The sequence below is a fragment of the Cygnus olor genome, chromosome 14, assembly GCF_009769625.2.
Source record: "Cygnus olor isolate bCygOlo1 chromosome 14, bCygOlo1.pri.v2, whole genome shotgun sequence".
Lineage (NCBI taxonomy): Eukaryota > Metazoa > Chordata > Aves > Anseriformes > Anatidae > Cygnus > Cygnus olor.
This window is the reverse complement of record NC_049182.1, coordinates 2,294,001-2,315,671: the sequence shown is the minus strand read 5'-3', so window position 1 is coordinate 2,315,671 and position 21,671 is coordinate 2,294,001. Positions and strand designations below refer to the sequence as shown.

General features: G+C 46.1%; 1 long non-coding RNA gene across 1 annotated transcript; it reads right to left on the bottom strand.

Annotated features, from left to right (window-relative positions):
* Positions 1–321: 321 nt before the first annotated feature.
* LOC121078158 lies at positions 322–12,356 on the bottom strand. The gene is made up of 3 exons (XR_005824468.1): positions 11,720–12,356; positions 11,183–11,234; positions 322–1,435 (listed from the first exon to the last, which is right to left on the bottom strand). It is a non-coding gene; the product is annotated as an uncharacterized LOC121078158 (long non-coding RNA).
* Between the last annotated feature and the right edge of the window lie 9,315 nt (positions 12,357–21,671).

Here is a 21,671-nt window from a genome sequence, read left to right as displayed (position 1 = left end):
GCCTTAAGTATTACAGTGAACCATAAGAAATTATTATCTTGGAGGGTTAAACTAATGTGTAGCTTGTAAGAGGATAACGCTACACCTTACCTGTAACACAATCCAAAACAAAGATGTCCATGGTAACTTAGGCATCAGATACCAAGACAGCTGCAAGCAGATAGGTTAGCAACGTGGATTTTAATGTCATTTGTAGATTATGAACAAATTCTATGGGCAAGCCAGAACAGTTTCCAGCACAACTTGCTTAGCCTTATCATTTCAGCAATAAAATTCAAAATAGATCTTTTTTTTTTTTTTTTTGCACATAAGTTTCACCCCTGTCCCTCCAGCTTTGTTTTTGCCGTTGTCCTAGGACTTGCCATCTTCTCCTGGTAGGAGGTGAATGCAGATGTTGTCCTTGCCCTTCAGCTTCGCTCAGCTCCAAGGGCTCTCTATGATCACTTCAAAAATGTCAGCTATGGTGTTTATGTCAGCACTAGTAAATCAAGAAATAGAAAAAAAACTGAATTTCTCCAGCCGCGCACCTGAGGTTCTCTGATCTCACTGCTGGAAATCTGACCCTGCCCTAGTAAAGGCTCACAAACGATTCACACAGAGCACCTCTCTGGTGGGTGCTCTGGATAAAATTGTTCCCTTCTGTTTCTCACCTGGAAATCAAAAATCATACCAGTGACCAGGTATCATGAGGGTTTGAAGGAGAAAATAATACCAGAAAAAAAAAAATATATTTTTATAAGGAAAGCACAGCTGTGTTGGAAGGAGCCTAGCCCCCCTAGGGTAGCGATCCCTCTGCAAGCACGGATTAAATCATCTCCTGTATGTCTGCACCGGCTCCAGAAACTAGAGATTCTTTCAGCAAATAGTGTGCAATTTCTGCCAGGTTGTCTTCCCTGGGGAGAACAGCTGGGACTTGATACCCTTCGGTGAGCCGTTGCTTACAAGGTTCATTAGCACTTAGAAAGACTGCATAAAAGTTTGGGTCTTGCCTCTGACACCCTGCCCACGGGCACTGCCGGTCCCCACAGACCCCCGCTGGTCGGTGGCCGGTGTGGTGCTGGCCCCAGCCCAACGCTGCACAGTGCTGTGGTGAGAGCAGCATCAAATCTGGGCTGGAAACAGGCAATGAGAACAAGACGTTATGCTGTTTGGAAGTGGCACGGCCAAATTGCACCTAGTGCACCTGTCTGTGATTGCCGTTTCCCCATTCTCACCTGTATGTGGGCCATGCATCCCTCATCACCCGGTTGCTCCCATTTTCGGACTCTCAGCTCCTCCAGGCAGTGACTTTTTCCACGTGCAGACCAAGACGGGGCCCAGCTCAGCTGCCCTCCAGCCACAAGCACAACACAGAGGAGTTTAATAAAGGTTGGCAACCTCTGATAGAGCACCTCTCCCCCAGATAGGCAGGGACTCGCACCGCCATGTGAAAGCACTGAAAAAAGAAACACAAACAGAAAGCTTTCAGGCAGGAGAAACCACATCCCATATTCTTCGAATCTGCTTCATATTATAAATCACCGGTGAAGGTGATAAATGTGTGCACTTAAAACAAAATACACGCTCCGCGCAACGGGGCTGTTCAGCATAACAAAGCAGCCTGAGGGCAGCTGAGCTAAAACAAGCGTGTTGCTCTTACTGGCATTTCTCGGGGTCTAGGCGAGCGTGCAGCAGCAGGGTTTCCCAACCTGCTGCTCGGTTTCGGCTTCGCCCCGCCGCGTGTGCCTGCAGAAGTGCACAGGGCAAGGCGCTGGGCGTGCGAGGCTTCCCCAGGACCCAGCCTACAAAGCTCGCTGCAGGCTGGCGGCAGTGCTCGTCCCTCTGCTACAGGCGCTCCCCACGAGCCCCTTCACCTTGTTCCCTGGAGGGTTACGTGATACGGGAGCAATAATTATCTGGTTCTGTCTGCTGCCGTTTGCTTTCTGTATTCCATTCCAGGGCTTTTCTTAATGACAACGTCTTTGCTAATGGACAGCCCTCCCTGCTGCCCGTGTAGAGCACCTCGCCCATTACACCTGCTAGATGGGGTCTGGCACCACACAGCAAACAAAATTGAATTAAACCTTAGCTGTAAAGTAAGCAAGTCTTATTACACCCAATTTTACAGTTGGGTAAACTTACATACTGGAGACATTTAAATGACTTTCTGCAGCATTACAGAATGAGCTGGCAAAGGCACAGAGCCTGGAAAAGTCCAGTGCTCAGTCACTGCTCTGCCCCCCCCCCACCCCGCCATGAGAAAGCAAATTTATTAAGCATGTGGTTAATGTTAAGCTTACGAGCAAGAGGGCATTAAGCCATTACAAAGCTGCCTTCCTTAAGCGCGCCAAAACCCTGCTGCCAGCACCGACAGGATATTAATCGTGCCTTCCCCCAACCCTGCGGTCCGCAGGCAGAGGTGATTTATCACCTGGCACTGAAACGAAGTGACATTCACAGCTTCTGACATAGGTGGAGGAGAGCGCGCTGGGTCAGGGGACACCGGGGACCTGTTTGACCCCAAAACTTAAAGGAAAGCAACCGTAAAGCAGGTAAAGGAATAGAAAGTAGTGCTGTTGTTAGAAGAAAGACAGTGCTGCAAAATTCAGCTGTCCCTTGTAGGGATACGAGACATCCCAGGCGGTGGCTTCCTTTACAAGTTGTCTCCAAAGCTTAGCTACTCTGTAAGCACCAGGAAGCCAACGGCTGGGAGATAACCCTATGGGGAGATGCAGAGGAGCACCGGGGAGCAGATGACCCTGTTTTCGAGGGGTAGAACTAGTTCTTTGATTGCTCATGGAGCATGGCTCATGGCTGTCTGTAAACAGCCGCATTTCCCTTTCTAACTGCCCAGTTCTTCCCCTGGTTCCATTCCATAGCTCTGTGGTCTCACCTGCTGTCACATCCCAGGTCACGAAGTTGCCACCAGGTTACAAACATTGGATTTCCATTGCTGCCAAAGGAAGCAGAGGGAACTGGCCTGGTCAGAAAGGCAGCTGAGGAAAAGTCAGCAGTGGGGAGCTTTAAAGCTAGATTATTCCAAAACCAAGACACTGATCCACTGGTGCAGGTGGAAACTCCCTGAGATGGGAAAATGTTCTCCAGCTTAACCCGGAATTTGCAGAGTACGCAGCATGTGTGGAGCCAGGCTCTCATACCTCATTTCAGTAATAATTAAGAACTTATGACACTGGGAAAACAAGAACTAATTAAACGCTAAGAGAAGGGAGGCCACTGGGGCTTGGGCTAGGGATACGAGGCCAGAGCCCATGCCCAGCTCTAGATGTAAAGCACTTGAATGGGGTCATGGCCAAGGAGCAGCGTTTGTTCCCACATGCTCTAGCTACTTCTGCCATCCTAATTGAGTTTTGTGCTGAAAACACACTTCTTCTGGAGGAACAAGAAAGGGGAAGGACAACTCCTGGCTGTCGTCCAGGAAGCTTGAGTCATTTCAACATCATCCTGAGATTTAGACTCTAAAATGAATTATAAATGGACCAATTTTGCACTGCTTAATGGAGGCTTGTACAAGGTAGAGCAGGGATTCCAGGTCTCCTGCCAGCTGGGACAGAAGCCTTAGGGGTGCTGTGCATTTTATAACTCAGGAAAAACTCATTTGGGATTCCTTGCTGACAAATTCAAGGTGCCCATGAGCCAGATGATAGTCCTTTTACTTACAATGACATAAGCCTGAAGTAAGTCCACTAAAGCACGAGAAGAGAGGGAGGAAAAGGAGCAGCAAGAAACAGGTCACAGTGATAACTTTGGTGCTCTGTGGAGTGGGGGGGTGAACCCCACTTTGATTTTCAATCAAACCCAAATGTAGATAGGCAAAGGAGGCTTGTGCAAATATCATCTCGGAGCTTGAGCTCTCCATTCTTGTTCCATGTGAGGTGGATTTAACAAAAATCCCCATAATTTTGTCACCTAGCAGGGCCGTTTGGACTGGTGAGGGCACAGGTGATGTGTTAAATAGGGCTGCGCCTTGTGCTGGCCCCAAATCACTCAGCACTCATCATTCCCATCAACTTCTGCTGGAGCTGTGGGGCCAGCTCTTCGGAAATAATCACGCATAAGTTATTCTACCAAGGACAGCTGCACATCATGCTATTACAATTTTCCCCCCACCGACTTAATAAAGAGCGGATGAGGAAATGTCATATCATCTAAAGAACAACACCTACTGTTGTTTTTGGAAGCGTGGCCCATTTAGTTGGGCGCTCAGCCCGACACCCCAAAGTGCACTTTGAAGCCTGAGGTGACATTGCGTCCCGAATAGGACTTGTCATTTAAATGCCTTCTCGATGCATATTACACAGAGGCAAAGGAACGAGCTATTTCAGCACGTGAACTTTACAACTAGAAAAATCAAGCACATGTCAGTACCACTGCAATTTCATCTGCTCTCTGGTCTCCACAGCATATGGTCTGATGGTGCTATTCCATTTTCTGTCCCTGGGAGAGCAGTTTGAAACTGAGAGAAACAGCATGGTACATTTGAGTTTATGGGGTATTAAAAGGGCTACAGTGAATGGCAACCAAGGCACAGAAGTGAATTATTTATAGTGCAATTGCACTTTCTCCTAAACTACCCTTCAGACAGGTCAAGCCTCGGACATACACATTAAGACCTTGTTAAATCCAAAGTCAAGGCAGTATCCTACAATGGAGACATCCCAGTATTAAATTAGACTGTGTTCAGGTAAAAATCTTTCAAAATTAACACTCTGGGAAAGACATTACTCAGCTCCTGGCTTAAGGACACATATTTCATGTAAACCTCTCTTTTTGGGTGGGATCTCCTACATAACATGACCTAAGGAGAAGATCTCTCTATTTTTGCAATGTTAGGGCAAAAAGATACTCCTTTATTTTTTTCCTGGTAATACTGAATGTACAAGTTAGCCAAGACATCCCTTTGAGCTCAGGTACCAGCCAGGTCCACAGAAATCTGTTTTGCACAAAAACTGGAGCCAGTTCTGCACTGCAGAGAGCTGCAGTGAATTGCTGCACTATTTTCGTGCTGCTACGACAGGGCTGTTGCAGGTAGCCCTCCCAGGCAGGCAGGAGGGGTCTGGGGCGAGAGGAGGTCTCCTGCTACCAACACAGAACCCAGACACTGCTCAGCAGCCTGCAGAGCCTCTCTTTGTAGGTAGAGCCTACATTCGCCAGGCTGGCAGCGAGAACAAGAACTGCCTGGCCAATAAATCGCGATCCCTATGATATAGGTACTACAGAAAAGGGGTAAGAAAAGACCAAAGCAGAGAGTTTGCCTTTCACAGGCTACAATTCTCCACGAAACGTTTATATAAGGAATTATTTCTCCGCCTACATTTTCTATCCAATTTCAGCCAGTCACGGCTTGTCTGCAGCCTGCGCGCAGGCAGGTGTTTCAGGCCCTGAGGTTAGATTTTGGAGCAGGGCTGGACACCACCACTGCCCTCGTTCCCTCACATCCTGAGGCATCTTCACAAAACTCCATCCCAGCTGGTCTGTGCCCAGCTCGAAGGATGCAAGCGGGACGTTGGCCGCCCAGCCCCTTGTGCTACGGAAAGAAGGGGACCCGGCTATTCCCACGACAGGAGCCGGCACCGCGCACAGCCCTCCTCTGCCTTGGCCATAAGCAAGCAGAGCAGAAATACTGTCTCAGCAGTAAACTAATGAGTGCATATTTTTATGAGACTTGATAGCACATTAATTGATTTTATTGCAATTTATGGCATTTGCATAATGATGTGAGTCAATATGAAGATAGTGAAGCGGGAGGTTATAAAAAGCATCTCAGAGTCTCATTCTCAAGGAGCAGAGCCCAGTCCCAGTATTTTCACATCTCAGTTTTCTTATTTTGGTCATGCCGTTGTTTTGCATAACTTTCTGAAGCACGCAGCAGCATTGTGCCAATAGGCTGACTACAAATAGCATCTAACAGTGCTACCTAGGAAATGTCTGATATCATCAACAGATAGATTAAATCTGTAATTACAGGATTTTAAAACCAAGATATCAAATTTGCATTATTAAATCCCTCTGTCTAGAGCCTCTCCATCAAACCAACAATCTTTCTTAGATAACAGCTACGGGAGAGGTGCCACTTGTTTAGGCCAGCTGATTGCATTGCTCTTTTTCTCTTTGCTTCGCATGTCTAAGCAGTTGCAGTGGCACACAGCGACGCAGCCCTGCTGCCTACCTGCACCAGCTCTGCCATGAACCTTCGGTCGTGCTCTGGCACCAGAGGCCCAAACCATCTCAGCATCCAATTCACAAGCCACAAAGGTGATTAAAGGGATAACATTATGACTTAAATGCAACTAAAAATCTTGTTATCAGTGAGCAAGTCCTTAGGTTAAACAATAAGGAAGAGCTTATACGTTGAATCAATGCAGTGAGGTTCCATTTGAATGGAAGACGTTATTAGAGTATTTTTTTTCCAGCACTGATGGCACAGCAGCCCGGATCTATAACCGCATTAAAAGCAGTGCTCAGTAAGCACAGCCTGGCCAGCACGATGCAAAAGGACTGCTAACTGGGAGCGTTGCCCACAGACACCCCTTGTGAGAGGCATTTCTGGCTTGGCAAAAATCAAACAGCCCCACGCAGGAGGGGTTTCCAGTGTGTATTACAACCCCCGGTTCCATTCAGTTCTGAGTCAACAGGATTATGCCAGGACAGATTTCTTTTTCTCCTAATGGACTCCAACAAATGTGAATTGTTGGAATGAGAATTCTAATTATAACGAACAACAAAAAAAGCTGCAATTACTGCTTGTTAACAAACTTGTGGTACTAATTAGAATACCTTTCAGCATTATACCTTGATGTATTGTTATTACTATTATTACTGTTCATCCTTTCTAGACTCTCTGGATCCTGTCCCACATACAAATATCCAACAGGTCAGAATTTTAGTAAACACACTCCCACAGTACTTCCATGCCACATTGCAGCCCAAGGATTGTTTCTAGAGTACCATCAATTAAAGTAATTAAAGTAATAAAACACAAAAGAAGATGTAGGAATTAATCAAGTCTAGATCAAATCCAAATAATTTGGTTGTTTTTCCAAGGGCATAAATACTGTTTTGGTGCTAACACCACACTGGTACCTGGAATTTGGCTTTCCTAGAAAGTAAAAGCAGCAAGGGGCAGAGCCCTTGTCTCATACCTCAGTAGCTAGAAGGACACCCAGGAGAACAATGAGCAAGATCACCCCCAACATAACCAGCTCTCACGGCAAATATCATGTCACCGCGTTGGCGAGGACTGCAGAGAACATCTTGTACCCAAGACCACGAGGGGACAGGCAGGGTCTGCCCAGTGAGCGATGGGCACGTCTCGTCCTGCTCCGAGGGGACAGTGCTCAGCCACCGAGCACGCACCGGCATCCCAGCCAGCTCTCCAAATTCTTTGCTGGGAGCTTCATATGATCAAACAACTTTGTCCCAAATTAAGCTGCCATCTTAATTTAATACAGAAGTTGAGTGAAGCCCAGAACTACCGTTAGTCAATACTTGGGCTTGCTCTTCCAACTGACAGTCCAAAAACACTTTTAATCTAACAACCCTCACAGCATCCATGTGACTTAAACAGGTTTCACTACACTCATTTCACAGATGAAAGGTGCAGGGGCAACAAAACAAAGTGACAATCTGCCATGAGCCCAACTTCAGGTTAGGTCATTTAGCAGAAGGGGTGCTGGGACAGAAAGCAGAAACCCTGAGCGAGGGGAGGAAAAACCCATCCCACAGCTCCAAGACGGGAGCACTTCTCCTTCCTCTCCCCTTGGAGAGGATGGGAGTCTCGAGTCACTACATGCTGCGACTGGGTGTGCTTGTACTCTGCACGATAAAATTACATCTACAGATGGTCTAGACAAAAAACATAGCTAATTTTAGCTTAAATAGAACCTCGTGCATTTAGCTGGGGAAATAAAATTAGATGCACTTTATGTAATTTCTAAATTATCTAAAAGACCTTACTCTGTAAATAAATATCAGCCAAAACCTAATCTTATGTTTCATACGATGTGGTTTAGTCTTTAGTTCTTTCATGAAATACCACACCTAGGAAAGAAACATATTTTTTCTTTTTTGTACATCTACCCAGACACATTTAGAGTTGGGTATTTTTTGTCTACCTTGTAAAATCCCATTATCACACAGTAATGTGTCCTTAGTACCCTTTATAGATTATTTTTCTGCTTTTCCAATTCCATTAAATAATTAGTGGTAATTGCCCTAAGCAAATGGTTACCAAGCAATCCAATACTGTCAGTAAGCAATTTGTGCTTTTGAGATGCCCTTGTCTTCACACGCTTGTGTCAGCGGAGCCCGGAAGAGGACAGCCAATATGAACACACACTGCACCGCTCTCCAGATTCATGGAGGCAATTAGCAGCAGAATCCGCTTCAGTGCCTGCGGTTCTGGCACAGGTGAAAATACCGAAGAAAAATCTGTAATGCTCGCAAGCAGTTCTCAGAACTGCCAGGGTGGGAAGAGACTGTATCCGGAGAAAGATGTTTCACCTCCTCCAGCATGAGCAACAGCTGAATTTTCCAAAACAACCACGAAAGCTTCCAGCCTACACACTTATTGCTCAAAATACCAGATTCCCTGTTAATAATTGAAAAAGCAGTGCTGTGATTCTCCTCTGCATATGAGTCTCCTGTTAGTCTGAACTTTTGGTTTAACATTTTATAGCACTTGCGCAAGCTAAAAATAAAAACAAAGCGGTGACTCTGAGTGAGAGAGCCCAAATGGGCTGTGCTAGCCTCAAATACACTGAACCACCAAAATCCGGTACGTGAAAACAAAACCTGAGCTGTATTATGAGCGCAGCATTGCAATTCGGGACCACGCAGCACAAGACTGACTACGCAGGCTGCTTTAAAGAGCCCAAATGGTGAACATCTGAGATTTTCAAGCCTGCTTCTTGTGGAAACAACAAAAAAATACACATTAAAGGCGATCAAGTCTTTATGCCATTGCATACAATGCCAGAAACCCAGGCTTACCTAGAATACTTCTTCTCTGGGATTATTTTTATTATGGACAGTGAACCTCAAGATCACTGTTAGCAGTCGACAGGTGTGAATGGTAAGTGCAGTCTGTTACACTCCAGACAAGAGGCAATTTGCAGCTATTAAACAGCGGTTTGCAGAATAATGATATTGTTTGCATTATTCAGTACCTTCCATATGAAGAATTCAAAGTTCTTTGCAAATAGGAACTCTTAAAAAATCCCATGTGGGATTTTTTGCAGACAAGCCAAGAGAGGCAAAAACTGCATTCGACTTCTTTGGACAAGGCTGCACAAAGCAGCAGTGTCCCTGCTGTGACGAGGACTTGGGATGCCATACTGGGGCTCAGCACCCAGGACTGCTTTTAAAATAGTGCATACCCTTCATTTATCGCTACCGTATTATGACTTAATTCCCCCGTGCTGCTCACCTATTGCATGATCACTTTTTTCCAGGTGTACAAATTCTCCACTGCATAAAATATGTTTTAGCAGTTTTCTGAAAGATATTATCACTGTTAGTCCTTAAATAGCATGGATTTTCAGCGCTGCCATGTGCTACTCTAATTTATGTTTTGACCCTTCAGCTCTTCAGAGATGAAAATCAGAACCTTCTAAATGTACTGAATAAATTACTGTCTTTATAATAAAGATATGACTAATATAATTCTAGTCAATTCAGAATATTCTGAAGCATTGCTCATGGCACCACTTCTAGATAAAAATAAATGTTCAAACAATTTCATACTTCAGCATAGTGATATCTCTGTGATGCATCATCCTGGATCCACACAATTATAAAGTAAAACTAAAGTGTATTTTAAAAGACCTTTTCCTCATTTCTCATATATGTAAAAGTCTCATCACTCATGCATGCACGATCCCTGTAATTGCAGAAGTGACGTTGTAGCACTGCTGTTTTGACAGCGTATTCTAAGTAATTTTTCATTCTTGAGGGATTATTTCTCTCTCTCTCTCTCGTTTACTTATTTTTATTGTTTTTAAAGGCAAACCTAATAACCCATGATGTGCTGCTCCTAGGAACACACACGGATCTCCCTAACCACCACGGGGCAGAGCTCCCTGCCCCGGCACTGTGATGCTCACCAGAGCTGAGCCCTGTGCCCCAGGGGGCTCCACCGTGCTCATGTCCCACCTCTAGGGCAAAGGAACTGCACTGAGAGACAAATTCAGAGCAGGCGACCTGCTCAGTGGGTGCTGTTGCCTCGGGTGGGGCTGATGGAGAATAAGAGGAACAAATCCTTTGAAATCATCAAAATACATGTACAGTGAGGGTAGTAACCGAAGACACCTACCCAGGTAGGTATCATCACTGCTCAGCACATAAGGCACAGAAAGTGGGCATTATTTCATGCTGATAAGCATTTTATAGTTATATGTCAAACCTCTCCCTTGGATTTCTGTAAAATCTTATCAAAATAAATAAGTCATTTATATGCGGGACCGTATAAACACTCTCCACTCTGTCTTTGTCTTCCTGTGAAACTGGCAGGCTGCACTTGCCTCTCAGCTGCCTGGGTAAACAGCTTGCTAATATAACCAATATATGTGATAATATTCCTAAAGCATCATTTTACAAAAGGGCAAAATTGTTTGACCCAAACAATTCCCAATATGTTTTATGTGTTACCATTGATAGAAATTTCTCCTGCCTTTCACTTTAGCGCAAATGAAAAAAAGCAACTGCAACAAAAGCCCTTTAAAATGCATGCAACAGGAAAGAAAAAAAAAAAAAAAAAGCAAATCTCCAGCTCCAGAAATTACTTTCTCATTGGCATGGACAATTCTGAACACATCACAGCTCTGAGAAGTTCTGGTTCTCACTTCAGAAACTGCTCAGATCTGGGAACATCCGTTTTATCTGAAGGTTGATGTGCCAGATCAGTGCCCGGCTCAGAAAGCCCGATGGGGAGACGTGCAGAGGTTCGTAGGTGCCTGGAAATGCAGATTGGCACCTCGAGGGATTTGAACCGAGCGAGAGCTAGGCTGGTTCTGTCAGCTGCTGTAAGATTCTTGTTGGGGCTTTGAGCAGCCAGCTGCAAAACCTCCGCGGAGCCCAGGGAGCCGGGCACGGGCTGGGGAGAGCAGCCAAGCTGAGCCCACCCTCGTCCCCGGCCCCGCTCACAGCCGTGCACCCCCGGCACAAGGACACCCCCAGCCCAGCTCACCTGCAAGTCCAGCACCATCCGCGCGTTGCAGCAGGTCCTGCAGCTGCATGGCCTGGGGAAAAAGCAGAAAAATATGTGAGTGACACGTATCCAGTGGAGTCCTGGAGCTCCGTCATCTCTTCAGGAGATGCCCCCAAAGGCCACTTGCAAAGTGGAAGCTCTTGGAGATGCCCGCTGCATCCATGGGTCGTCAGCTCCTGTGGGCACTTTGCTAATGGGCTCTGCAGGCTGGCGTTAGTACACCTTAATGTCTTGGCCAAAGAGTGGGATTTGTGTCACTTCATCCACAGTTATGCAGACAGCATTTAACAAGTCTAGGTGGAGTGGAGCACTATCTGTGCTCCCCGTCATCCTTGGCCCTGCCATCCCACCCTGCCTCAGAAGCGGTGCGAGCAGCCGCCACATGGCACAGGTACCCCCGCAGGCTCCGCGTGAGGCAGGAGGTGACACAAGACCTGAAAATCCCACTGGTGCTTCACACGTGTGTCAGCTGTAAGGAAAGCCTGCGCAAATCTTCACCAAGGAACACATACATACCTGTGTAGCGATCCTAAAACTCCTTGCTATTGAGTGGTGGTCCTGTTAGGGCTCCTGTTTTAGCAGCAAGCCGTAAGCCCGCCACTGCCTTTCCACTCCAGCACATCAGTGGGACGTTGTCAGTCAAAATCAGTTCAAAGTAACGAAGTGCCTCTCTTGCGTTAGGAATACCAACTCAGCTCAGGAAGAGGCAAGGCTGTGCAATGACACCGTAGGGCAGGACAGCAGCAAGGGCACGGGGCAGCAGTGAGGCAGAGGCTGAGGGAGCCCTTCACATCCAGATTCGGGAGCTGGCACGTTCCCTGTTAGTTTGGGGCACGGACCAAGCAGCATCTCCTTTATTTCACACCGGGTTTTTTTCCTGCTCCACGTGACCAAGAGCAGCCTTGTGATATCTGGCTCGCTCTTAGGAAGCGCCTGCATCCGCAGCCCAGGACTCTGCTCCCCTCTCTAATTGTCAAGAACGCGTCTGTGCCTAAATCCAGGGCCGGTGCCAAATGGCTCTGAGTTTGCATTACTTTCAGCTGGCCGAGAGATCTTTATTTCTGTTTTATCTTTCTCACAATGTGTGCCACAGCCCAGAGACAGAAGCCTGGCAGCGAGGAGCCCTGCATCCCAATCAAGGGTCTGGCGCGGAGCAGCGATGTGCGGAGAATCCTGAAGAAGAAAACTATATAAATGCTAAGTACGGTTAACCTTCCTTCTCTCTACCCTGCAGTCTCCACTGAGGCAAATTTTTACATGCTTAATTTTCATTAATAAAATCAATATGTATGCACTTGCACATGTACCATTACAAATTAGCTTTCAAAAAAAAAAATAAAATAAAAGGTCTACGTGTGAGTCTGTTCCCCACAAATATATCCTTGGAAAACATTTTCACTGGCTGCATTTTTCTGAAGATATTCAGCCACCCAAGATCGTGAAATATTCTAATTCAGGTGCTAAACACAGTCAGTTCATTTCCTGATTTATGTTTAAATAAATGGCCTCATCTTTTTAAAGCTAAAACCAAGAGATTGCAGTTATATTAAAGGGTAGTGTTTAAGCGAGAAAACAGTTTCTCTTAGCATTTATTTTTGTCACTATTGTAAGCTTTCTGCCACAAGGTTTTTTGTCCTTGGCAGAATGAAAATTAATAAGCCATAATGTCACTAATTTGTCTAGGTTTCTAATGAGGCTGGTCTGAAAAGCTCTATTCCTTTATACTTGCATTTTCTTAATGAAATAAACTTTGTTCTCCTCCTGTCTTCTTTTCTGGGGTCTTTCATCCACTATTCAGCTATTCTTGAGCTTTTCAGCCAATTTCATAAACCACAGCATAGATGTTGCCAGATCAAAAAATGCTGCATTATCACTTCCAATTAAGCAATCGGGCTAAGTGAATTCACCAGGGAATAGGAGTGCCTTCAGATCCCTCAGCCCAGTGCCTCCACCCCCTTTCAGCATTAAATTTCCATTTCTTGGGTTGCTGCAGATGCTTACACAGATGTGATCCTGGGCTGCAACCCTGCTGTCAGCTGTCTGAGAGCTGCCAGGGCAGGAGGTTGCAACAGCCCTTCAAGGACAGCCCAGTTGCTTTGGAGGAAACCTGCACTGTGTCACAGCTTCTTCTCCCAAAAATCCGCACACCTTTACCACCCCAGTCCTCCACCAACATATCTTAAGTCTCCTAAAGCTACAGAGCTCTGTGTGTGCAGCAGTGTGCTTGTCCTGCAAAGAGTTAGCCCTCAGGAGCAGCGGGATAGGGAAACGTGATGCCTTCCGAAAACCATCACTGGCCTTCCAGGGTCTCCAGCCACTGGCGAGGGCAGCTGCCATCCGCTCTGCTGCAGGAGCTGGCCTCTGGGCAGGGTCCCAGCTGGGAACAGGCAGCCAGAAAATGCAATATTTTGGCCAATAGCAGTCTGGTGGGGGAAAAAAAAAATGGTATTTTACATCTCTTTCTTAAAATGGCCTTCCCAAGGTATCTTGTTTCTGGGGCACATACACACGGCATGGGGGTACTCAGCCATGCGACTCCTCCAGGACAGCCGTGGTGGGCAGGGGGGCCCCGCATCCTGCTCATTCCATGGGAAGGGGAAGGGCAGGCAAAGGGTAGCATCACAAACAATGGTAACACGCCGTGATCGAGTGCTTAAATCATGTTCTGATCCTAAATAATTCATCCGGCTGGGAGCTGGATAACCAGAGGCGAGGAACCACGGGAGCGGTGCCGGCTCTGGGGAAGGTCTTGGCCCTTTCTGGAAAGGAAAAAACCTTTTACACTGGCCAGAGGGTCGAGAACCTTCTCCCTGTTAACACCTACTACCTACCTTGCCCAAAGTCTAAATTCCTTCATGTTAAGGGCTCGCAGGGCTGTGCTGGGGATGCTCTCACCAGGGCGCACCCGAAATGTGCCCCATGCCCCATGTCTCCACAGCGTGCAGTTCCCTTCCTTCCCATTAGCAGGGCTTTAAAATATCCCAGGGCTCGTCTTTGTAACATTTACAAAGTGCCCGTTGAAGTGCCATTCGTGTTGAAAAGCTGCCTCTCTCCGTCAAGGCTTCCTGGACTAAACACAACAATGTAACAAACATTGGCCATTAATAATTGAGAAAAACTCCTTCCCTGCGTGTTATTTTTCATCAGAATGGTGTGTTATTAGTTTATAGATATATATTTTTTAGCTGAAGGCTTTTTTGGCAGCAATTTGGCCTTCACAATAATGGACTTTACTGTATGTAAAGCCTTGGAAAAATAATGTTTTTGAGAGAGACTCAATAGTGAGTGAGTCTGGTTTGGAGAGGGAATTTGCTGCACAGTGCAATAGAAGCACAGTGCCATCTTTTGGGCTTACTGGCCGTGCCACAGCGTGGCTGGCTGTTGAGACACATGAAACTGCTTGCCTGCTCAACAGATAGAGATATAGGGTTGGCCTTTGCTATCTCAGAAAGTTTTATTTTTCCTAAAATCACAATAATTTGTGAATTCAGTAAACTGCAAAGGAAAGATCATTTATCTTGGAGGTCAGGGCTCTGCTCTTACCATCCCTGCCATGCTCAGCTGCAACCACACATTCATCTTACACATATACTACTTATACATGTATTTCTTTGGGTACTTGAAAAGTATCGCAACAAAGAATATCAACAAAGAATATCCCTAGGATCTCACCTAGCTGAGACTGCAGCTGTAAACCAAACAAACACCACGAGTATCTGAGCAGCATTTCCAGCTATTTTACGAGTGTTTCAGCACAAAAGTTTTGCACAGAAGCATGTGAATTTAAAATTAATATCCTCTTTTAATTTTTAAGAAATGCTTCCATTCTATTGCCAGTTGTCTCACAGGGTACACCAGAAAAAAAAATCAGAATAGGTCACCTAGAAATAAAAAACATATTTTGTTTATTTTTTGAAGTATGTGCGGGGACTTGCAAGGATCCTCCATAAAAGCCATTTCCCTTCTTTTGAGAACAGGCTGCCTTTACCAAATTTACCAAAATTTCTTTATAAGAAATTGCACCTGCTGATTATTTTAGGCTGTTCCTGAGTCATGATTTAGAGCCCCCACTCTCACTGACCGGGGCCCCACACCGCTGCTCCTGCAGGCACCCAGCCGGGGGTGCCGCCTGCTCAAGGGGGGCAGCAGCCGAGCCTCCAGCCACGCGCTGCCCCCTCCCAAAAAATGGAGGAGGCAAAATCCCTGACTCTCAGGCCTGGCTTGACAAATTGCCAGGGTTAATTCCAGTGCAGGGCTCTGAAAATCAGGGAAGAGAACCTGAGCCTCAGCTCTACATTGAATTGCTGACTGATTAAGGGTAATAGGAGCTCAATAATCTACAGCATGAAGAGGTGAAACTCCCAAAGAGCAGCACAGGATCAAGTTATTATGCTTTCATTGCATAAGAGTGACTGTAGCTTTTAACCAATATTTCTGCATATATGTCACCTTTTCCTTTCTGGTCTCACAAATGGAAATGTTCAAATACTTTCCTTTTTATGCTATAAATCTGACTTATTCGAAGAATTTGGTAAATGTTTATCTCACTGAGAAAAGGACACACCTCAGAGCACTTCCTCCAGACCAATGAACATTATTCTACAGCACTGCAGTTCACTATGTTATTTTTGTTTACTAGGGTCATAGAGAAGAAAAAAAATCCAGTTTTGTTCAAAAGATTAGGAGTTATTTGACACAGAAAAAATCGTAGGTGAGCCAGCATCCAGACATGTTCTGCAATTAAGATCTTGAGTTATTGACTTCACATTGACATCAGGAAGTCTATTAAATGCTGCTGTGGGCAGTATGTATTTGACATTGTACAGGTGCACAGCACATTGGCAAAGCATCCCAACGAAGCCCTACAAAGCTACAAAAATCCCCTCCAGCTACAAGAGCAGGACAAAGCCACATCTCGATCTGTCAGCACAGGCTGCTAACAGTGGTGATGGAGAGTCATCACCAAAGGAAAATCTCTGTCCAAAGGCAGATGAAATCTATTAAAAAGCCACAAGAGCACCCCAAATAAATATGTATTGTATCATGCATAGATATAGCTTAAAGCCAAAACAAGGGAAGCAGTCAACAGACATTTACCAGTGTCATTTCAACCGCTGAGCTTTGTAGAGCTGCGTTTAGCAGTTCCTGTCCCATGGAGGAAAAATCATGGTCCTTCACAATTTAACTATCTGAATCTTCCCTCTTTACAGAGGTTTTTATTATGCTGCTTCTTTAGGCACCAGGGTTAGTTTGGTAGAGAGTTTTCTTCTTCCTTTTACACAGATAAGCTCATATGGGGAGTTTCCTCTGACCTTGGAGACATTACGACTAGCTTAGCAATCATCTAGGATTTTATTCAAGCTTTAAAAGTGAGCAAGAATGTTTGCACAGACATCACGGGTATATAGAGCCAGCTTCTGAAATGTTTGTCCTATAAAGACTCTAATGACATTGTGCTGGTTTTACTACTGCTGCAACACTAAACTGTATCACAACTGATACCAGACTTCTGTGTCTGTAATGAGTGGCATCTGCCAGCAATACCCAGCGCCTGATTATCTTGCTTAACCTTCACTTCCTAGCAATTAGAAAAAGCAATATTAAAATTCCTCCCTAGGCATTTGCTTCCCAGAGACAACAATGTGAAGCTTCAGAAATGCTGTTAGCTTTTAAAAGAACACAAACCAGAAAAAAAAAAAAATGCAAAAAGAGAGAGGAAAAACAAGCTACATCAATAATTTAACCATTTCAAATATTCCACTGTTTATTTGTTCTTTGGATAGAACATGTCCAAGATCTTAAGTAGCCTTTAGAAGCGGCAGCTTTTAGAAACAAGCTCCCTTGAATTAAATGCAGCAGCTGGAATAGAATGGTAAACAACTCCCCCGTAAGCTCTACACAAACTTCATGCCACAGGATCTTTCTGTTTGACTCTCTGTTCATTTGAATTTCATAAACATGAGAGTGGGAGGTGTGTCTTCTGGGGGATGAAAAGAAAACCAGATAGGGATCAAATATTGCTCTGATGCACAGCAAACATCAGCCGACGTGGAAAAGGAGCTTAGTGCGGATCCTATCCATAAGGCAACCAAATTCCCTGCAGCTCACAGAAGATGTTGCAATGTAAAAGGATTGCAACGGCTTATTTCTCTAAGAATAGAAAAGAAACCCTTAATAGATGCCAAGGTCCTCCGCCACATTCCAATCCCATATGTACAGCTTTCCCCCATGCGACCACTGGCATCAGCAGCAGGGAACAAGCAGTGGGGTCACTCAGCCCAACCCCGGTTCCTTGCAGCCTCTTGGTGCCACACGTTCAAGCGGCTTCAGGAACCGTAATTCCCATCCTCAGGCGTGACTGGTCTTGCAGACCACAGGTGCTAAAGTGCCTTAGGATGCAGATAAGCAGTGATGGGGATGCAGAAACTGCCGTCCTCCCACTGAAATCAAAGATAGGCAGAGGCCAGGGCCAAGTGCTTTTTGGAAATGTCCCAGAAGTACTGGCACCTCGATTTGGGAGCCTACATTCACTCAAGCACTATGGAGAAATCTGAGTTATTTGTTGTGCTGGGAAATATTCCCCAGCATCCGAGCCTGGCTGACCGGCCATGTGAAGCGGTGCTCGGGTGCTGGAACACCATGGCTGCCATCAGGGCCCGGGGTGGGAAGGCTGCTGGCAGCAGCGGAAGCCACCTCTCCCATGTCACCACAACATCCAGGCCTCCCAGCCCCACTGGTGCAACACGGACACCATGAGGATAGAGGTGCAGGCACCCATGCAAGGCATGTGGAGCCGAGACAACACAGCGAGTTCAGATGAGCAGCTTGAAATTTTGTTCACATTTACTCCAAGTTTGGCCTCCCAGGAGGCTGACCAGTTTTAACACCAAAGCGGTGTCAGTTTGGGATTAGTGCTCCCAGTTCCAAAATCCTCACAGAACACAGCACATGACAAGCTGGGAAGGGCTCTCTCATTTTGCTGTGCCGTTCATTGCCATCATCCTCCCTGGCTGATGTCTGAAATTGAGACAACAAAATCAAATGAGAAGGAGGGGGATGGACACGACCTAAAACCATGAAGTGTGTCAAAGCGGATTTTATTTTGTCATTGAAGTGCTTGATTTTTGTGAGAACCAGAACCAGGATTTAAGGACGGTTGAATGATGTTGAACGGCGCTAATTCCCCTTGACAACTTCGCTAAGCATGTTACAGGCTCACCAGAAACCGGTACAACTCGGCCGCCCCTCCCTCCCCCTGCCAAAGCTGAGCTCAATCAGGAAAATCTTGGCGTATTTAGTACAGCCTTGGCATATAAGGTATATTTGTACCTTATGCACTGCTGCTTCACTTGAGACATATGTGGAGCAAGGCTCCACAGCCAGAAGAGGCTGCTTTTCTTCAAAAAGATGTTAGCTGACAAAAAAAAAAAAAAAAAAAAAAAAAAAAAGGTGAATATTAGAATCCTCCCAATTTTGTTAAAAATGGCTTTGCATCTGTTGCAATCCTGCAGGAGAAAGGCATGCTGAGCCCACAGGGAAAGCTTCTGCATGAGACCTTGCTGGAGGGGGGCAGGATGGGGACAGGGACAGGGCCATGGCACAGCCGGGCCCCTCAGCGCTTCCCTTTGCCCATCAGTGGCCACGCACAGAAATCTTTGCCAGGCCACAGTGGGGAAGAAGCGGCTCCATTCACCCACAGCACTTAACATTCACCCAGCGCCGACACGCTGCCAGAGCCCAGCGATCCACACCCCGGTGTTCCTTCGATCATTTGCAATAAGCGGAACAACTGTGTTGGACTTCATGCTATTTCCAAGGGCTGCCTGTCAGGGGATTATCGATCTGAGGGGTTCTGGCTGGCCACACATCGTTTGCTTGGTGACGAAATGTGACGTCCCTGCACAGGCCCGGTGGTGGCTCGGCAAGGCCCGGGGGAGCGGCAGGCCCCATCACAGGGCAGGGGGACATGGGGAGCAGAGGCAGCCGCAGAAAGAGCAGCAGGGCCGCGTTTAATCACTTCCCTTGGCTGACTTCTAATTGACCAGGTTTCTCTGCTTCTGAAGGCTGTACTGCCACAAAAGACCAGCTTTTTAGTTTTAGAATGTATAATTGGCTGACAATTACGTACTTTCAGTACGTGCTTCAGTCACTGAGGGCTCTTGGAGCAGCAGAGGCCCCACGGCGACGTCGCTCTGTGGCGGTGATGAAGCCGCTGCCTCCTCCTGCCCCCCGGGCAGTGGCACTGCAACAGCCCCGTGCAGCAAAAGGGCAGCAGAAAGCCAAGAAATTTCTTACTTTCTGTCACTGCTATTATTTTTAAAAGCATTGCTTTGCTAATGGTACAGAAGGTGCTCCAGCACCAGCAGGTTTCCCATTACTGTCCAGCAGTATTGAATTAAGCTCGGGCACAAGCGTGCGATGAAATGGCTGAGCAAACCCAACAGAGAGAGGATAAAATAATGCCTCCACTCCACACCCTACTTCTGCATGTCCTTGCTTACTTGTTTGCTCTTTCTGATGTCAAATATATTGTTGGAGAAACATACGGCCTTGTTTAGAAGTCACATCTCCAATTACATTTAATTACCACTGCTGTAAAATCGAGGGTGACTTCTATTAAATCTAATTACTTCCCTCTGCAGATGGCAAAGGCGAATGGCCGAGGTGCCTTGCAAGCAGCACAGCTGCTTGGCAAGGTTCTGAGCAATGCCAGGGGAAGGAGCAAGCAGGGAGAGCCCTTGCAGGGAGCACTCCTCATGGAGGGCTTCTGGCACCCCCCATGCCTGGGGGTCTTGCAGCACATCCAGGCACTTGTGCACAGCCAGCACCCCCAGGGGGAAGGCATTATCTTCTCCCCAAATCTCCCCTCTGCACAAGACCTTCCTCTCCGGTAGCTTTTTATTAGTACAGAAACTAAAAAGAGAGAGAGCAATGAAGGGAGGTGCAGGTTTCCAGCCCGCTCCCCTATAGCTGGGCACCAAAGAGGCTAATAGATAAGTTCATACAGGAAAACCCAGGACATTCACAACTAAATTCATCCCTGCAGTCACGCTTTCAGACAGCACGTGACAGCTTTCTGTTGTACCAGCCCATGTCCTCAGCCTGCAAATCCTTCAGACAAGGAAGGGCTGGCTGTTTATCCGCCCTGACATCAGTGCTGTGCCCGTCCCAAAACACAAGGCACCGAGATGGAGATGAGGTGTGCTCACAGTCCCGAGCCAGCAGGTCACGGAGTCTCCCAGACCATTTTTTCCGTGTTTCACAGGCTTTCCCCACAACCATTAGCTGCAATTCCCAGAGGACAGGGACAACACTGGCGCCTGCCTTGGACAATGACTTTTTCTGGGTATGGGCATCATCCCTGCCGCAAGGCAGATGTTGGCTGTTCCTAAAATCTCACGCACCTACCATCCCCAGGACCGTTGCCCTGTGGCTTTGTTTAACACGGGTCGTGTTTACTAATAGATGAGTTTGAATTTATAATAAACTTGATGGTGCCTAACTGATAGGTCTAAAAAAAAGCCAATTATCTGACACTGTCAGCTATGATCCTAAAACAGATGTTTGAGTATATAAAATTACGTTGTGAGGTTTGAAATTGCACATACAATTACAACCTTCATTTTTATGGCTGCTCATAAGTGTTAAATGCAACTAGATCTACAGTTGAAATTCAGTTATTAACATTTTTCTTCATCTCTCCCAAGCCAAGATTGACTTACAGAATTGGCGTACTGGTAATTACTCTCCTCCTCTGATGAATACAGAGGAACGACCGGAGATGTTTGTGGGACCTGCTTAACATTCGTCTCGTGCAAACAACTTGTTTCCTCCTGCACTGCCAACAGTGTCAGCTCAGCTACAACAACCAAAAAAAAAAAAAAAAAAAAGGAAAAAGAAACAGGATCAGCTCATGTCATCGTGTACCTCCAGGAAAGTTAAAAATACCGTGAATTCTGGCACAAACCACAAGAGCTGATGCCACAGGTCATGACATTGTGGGCTCTAAGTGCTCCTCCTGAATCGAGGTCAGCTGAAATATTTTTTTCCCCAGCCTCAAAACCATGGGAATTAGATGCTGAGGAAGGGTGTGGTGCAGAGACTTGTTGTAGCACTCCCTGTGCTCAGACACTGCCACTCTGGCACATTTCGCTCCCTTAATAAATGGTAAAGAGCTGAAAACCTCTGACCAAGCCTGGTCTGGCCTACCCCAGCCATGTTCCCTTCATTATTGGAATTTCCTCCTTTAAGCAAACAGAAAACAGTTTGCATGGAGGCAGCATCTGCTAAATGAGCAGTCGTTTGTGCTATGAGCGGGGATTAATCTCTTTTCCTATCTACTTTGGAGGGACAATTCTTGGCTTTTCCTTAAGCACATGATACATGACATTATTGCAAAATAACAAGCAGTTACTAATTCTTCCCAGTAAAATTGGACTGATACTTGCGCTCCAGCAGAAAACTAGAA